The sequence below is a fragment of the Myxine glutinosa genome, chromosome 11 (assembly GCF_964187855.1).
Source record: "Myxine glutinosa chromosome 11, kmMyxGlut1.1, whole genome shotgun sequence".
Taxonomy (NCBI): Eukaryota; Metazoa; Chordata; class Myxini; order Myxiniformes; family Myxinidae; genus Myxine; species Myxine glutinosa.
The window spans coordinates 83758214-83763117 of NC_136271.1; positions in this window are offsets into that span (position 1 = coordinate 83758214).

The following is a 4904-nucleotide window of genomic DNA, read 5'->3' on the forward strand; positions in this document are numbered from 1 at the left end:
CTGTGTGCGGTCATTGGAGTCCTGTGAGTCATACACAAAATTCTTCCACACAAGATAGGATTTGCGCGAAAAGTTTTCTGTCAAATATGTATTATTTTGATGTTTCCAAGCGTAATACACCACATCTAATGAAGCACACACGTTTCCGCATTAGAAGGGTGACTTGCAACCAAAGAAACGTGCACTTTTATGTCAAAACTGCGTATTTTTGGCAAACAAGATTGGATTTGCGCGAAAGGTTTTCTGTCCAATATGTATTATTTTGATGTATACAAGTGTAATACACCCTATCTAATGAAGCACACACATTTCCGGACTAGAAGGGTGACTTGCAACCAAAGAAACGTGCACTTTTATGTCAAAACTGTGTATTTTTGGCAAACAAGATTGGATTTGCGCGAAAGGTTTTCTGTCCAATATGTATTATTTTGATGTATACAAGTGTAATACACCCTATCTAATGAAGCACACACATTTCCGCACTAGAAGGGTGACTTGCAACCAAAGAAACGTGAACTTTTATGTCAAAACTGCATATTTTTGGCATTCAAGATTGGATTTGCACGAAAAGTTTTCTATCAAATATGTATTATTTTGATGTATACAAGTGTAATATACCCTATCTAATGAAGCACACACATTTCCGCACTAGAAGGGTGACTTGCAACCAAAGAAAGGTGCACTTTTATGTCATTACTGCGTATTTTTGCCATACAAGATTGGATTTGCGCGAAAACAGTTTTCTGTCAACTCTATATAATAATAGCGTAAGGACTCGACTTTGTTATCCCTTTTACGCCGCACCCAGTCACCCGATGCCCACGGCACTAATGGATTTACGATCTACGAACCACGCTCTTTGTTTATCACGTACAGGCACACTCGAAAAATCTGAATTAGCCGGCGTTGGGGCCCAAAATCATCCGATTAACTGCCGATACGACGCCATCTTACGACGCCATCATATTGGCGTCTGCTGGGCGAAGGCGAAGCAAGCCGTCCGCTGATTGGACAGTCGAAATCGACAGCAAGCCGTCCACTGAGTGGGCAATCCCAGAGTGGTGCTATGCCGATTCCTATTACAAATCCATCGATTTTTCAAAAGTATATCGTAGCGTTGTCATTTAAGTCGATTGCAATAAATACGTTGTTCATATACGCACTCTTCATTCTCATCTTTCTTCCTAACTCTTACTCGGATAAGCAAATCCCCTATGCCATCCATAATGGTACACTCTATCCATACACCACATCCTCCCTTCCGTGGATGTTCCACGGGTTTCGGCTAGTATGTATTATTTTGATGTATACAAGTATAATACACCCGATCTCATGAAGCACACACGTTTCCGCACTCGAAGGGTGACTTGCAACCAAAGAAACGTGAACTTTTATGTCAAAACTGCGTATTTTTGGCATACAAGATTGGATTTGCGCGAAAACAGTTTTCTGTCAAATATGTATTATTTTGATGTATACAAGTGTAATACACCCTATCTAATGAAACACACACGTTTCCGCACTAGAAGGGTGACTTGCAACCAAAGAAACGTGCACTTTTATGTCAAAACTGCGTATTTTTGGCAAACAAGATTGGATTTGCGCGAAAGGTTTTCAGTCCAATATGTATTATTTTGATGTATACAAGTGTAATACACCCTATCTAATGAAGCACACATGTTTCCGCACTAGAAGGGTGACTTGCAACCAAAGAAAGGTGCACTTTTATGTCATTACTGCGTATTTTTGCCATACAAGATTGGATTTGCGCGAAAACAGTTTTCTGTCAAATCTATATAATAATACCGTAAGGACTCGACTTTGTTATCCCTTTTACGCCGCACCCAGTGACCCGATGCCCACGGCACTAATGGATTTACGATCTACGAACCGCGCTCTTTGTTTATCACGTACAGGCATACTCGAAAAATCTGAATTAGCCGACGTTGGGGCCCAAAAGCATCCGATTAACTGACGATACGACGCCATCTTACGACGCCATCGCATTGGCGTCTGCTGGGCGAAGGCGAAGCAAGCCGTCCGCTGATTGGACAGTCGAAGTCGACAGCAAGCCGTCCACTGAGTGGGCAATCCCAGAGTGGTGCCATGCCGATTCCTATTACGAATCCATTCATTTTTCAAAAGCATATCGCAGCGTTGTCATTTAAGTCGATTCCAATAAATACGTTGTTCATATACGCACTCTTCATTCTCATCTTTCTTCCTAACTCTTACTCGGACAAGCAAATCCCCTATGCCATCCATAATGGTACACTCTATCCATACACCACATCCTCCCTTCCGTGGATGTTCCAAGGGTTTCGGCTCGTATGTATTATTTTGATGTATACAAGTATAATACACCCTATCTAATGAAGCACACACGTTTCCGCACTAGAAGGGTGACTTGCAACCAAAGAAACGTGCACTTTTATGTCAAAACTGCGTATTTTTGGCAAACAAGATTGGATTTGCGCGAAAGGTTTTCTGTCCAATATGTATTATTTTGATGTATACAAGTGTAATACACCCTATCTAATGAAGCACACACGTTTCCACACTTGAAGGGTGACTTGCAACCAAAGAAACGTGCACTTTTATGTCAAAACTGCGTATTTTTGGCATACAAGATTGGATTTGCGCGAAAACAGTTTTCTGTCAAATATGTATTCTTTTGATGTATACAAGTGTAATACACCCTATCTGATGAAGCACACACGTTTCCACGTGACAAGAGTGACTTGCAACCAAAGAAACGTGCACTTTTATGCCTCCTCAGCGTCTACGAGTCTGGCATTTCACTCAGGCCGACTGGGACGGTCTTCAAGCAGCCATCAATCGTCTGGATTGGTCTCCCATCTCCACTGCCTCTGACATCAATTCTTCCTGGGAATTCTTCCAAAGCAAACTGATCTCTCTCATGCACAGATTTATCCCATCTCGCCTTCAGTTGTCTTACTCTTTCTCCCGTCCATGGTACACTGAATCTTGTGGTGAGGCAGTTGCCCTGAAACAACTTGCCTTTGCCTCTTGGAAGGCTAATCCAACTGAAGGCAATCTCAGTTCCTTCCACCAAGCTCGGAACAAGTGTGTGTCTACCCTCAGGAGTGCCAGGAAGCACTATCTCTCCTCACTCAAGAATGAACTCTCAAACCTGTCTCCTTCCTCCAAATCCTGGTGGCGTCTGGTCAAATCCGTTTCTGGTGTATGTTCCCCCTCCATCCCCTCCCTTACCTCAAATGGCCACACAGTTGACATCGCACGTGACAAAGCCGAATGCCTCAACTCTGTGTTTGCCTCAAAATCCTTAGTCCAAAACCCATCTCTCTCTGTTCCCACCTTTCCCAGTCGAACCCAACTGCTCCTGGACTCTGTGTCCTTCTCTCCTGACAAGGTGGAGGAGTTTTTGTCAAACCTCGACTCTGATTCTGCAACTGGACCAGACGGCATCAACCAACGGGTCCTAAAATCCTGCTCTGCCGCTCTATCTCACCCTCTCTCTGTTCTTTTCACCCTATCTTTTGCTCAAGGTCATCTGCCAGCATCCTGGAAATAAGCAAACATTACCGCTTTTCACAAAAAGGTGCAAAAACAGATCCTTGCAACTACAGACCAATCAGCCTGCTCCCAATTATCAGCAAAGTCATGGAATCCATCATTGCTTCGGATATGAAATCTTTCCTCTTCTCCAATGGCTTGATCTCTGATCATCAATTTGGTTTTCAGACCAGGTCACTCTCCTCTGGACATGCTGCTTCTGCTGTCTAAACAATGGATGGAGGTCCTCAATGCCAAACAGGAAATCAGAGCCGTCTCCCTTGACATATCACGTGCCTTCGATACGGTCTGGCACCCAGCTCTGCTCACCAAACTCTCCTCCTATGGTATCCATGGAAATCTCCATGCATGGCTTGCGGACACTTCCTCTCTGATCGTAGTCAACGTGTGGCCCTGAATGGATTTCTCTCATCTCCCCTTCCTGTTCAGGCTGGAGTTCCCCAAGGCAGTGTGCTGGGCCCTGTGCTTTTTCTGGTCTTTATCAATGATCTCTCCGACTCTCTGGAAAATCCTCTCTATCTCTTTGCTGATGACTCCACTCTCTGCTGCTCCATTCCTCTTCCCTCAGATCGGCAGTCTGCAGCCTCCTCACTCTCTGAAGACCTAGACAAAATCAGACTGGTCAAACAAGTGGAACATGTCTTTCAATCCTGACAAATCTCACACTCTTACTATGTCTCTCCGAAAACATCGACTGGACAACCCACCCATCTACTTTCTCAACAATCCTCTCCAAGAAGTTCTGTCGCTCAAGCTTTTGGGTCTCACTATCTGCCATGATCTTTCTTGGGAAAACCACATTTCCAAGCTGGCCTCCAAAGCCAGTCGCCGACTGGGCATCCTCCGTCGTGCGAAGTCCTTCCTAGGCACACCTGAGCTCCTCACCACATACAAGGCTTTCATCCACAGCTCAATGGAATACTGTTCTCCCCTATGGGCTGGTGCTCCTGCCTCACACCTGGCTCGGCTTCACGCTGTTGAATCCAAAGCTTTCAGAATCATTGGAATCTCCCGCGATGAAGCTATCTCTGAGGGCCTTTCACTCACTCACCGCAGGCAGGTAGGTGGTCTTTCTGTCTTCTACCGACTCCTCTCCGGCCTTGCTCCCCCAGCTCTCTCTGTGCTCTGTCCCCCAAATATTCCTACAGGTCGCACAAGATCTGCCAGCAACCCTCTGATGGTTAAACTGCCGAAATCTCAGCTCTCTGCTCACCTTCACTCTTTCATTCCTCTTTTCTCCCGCCTCTGGAACAAACTCCCACACTCCCTTCAATCCCACTCCTCCCTCCAGGTCTTTAAAACAGCTGTTCACAACCATCTCTCATCTTCCCTCATCCAAAACCTTG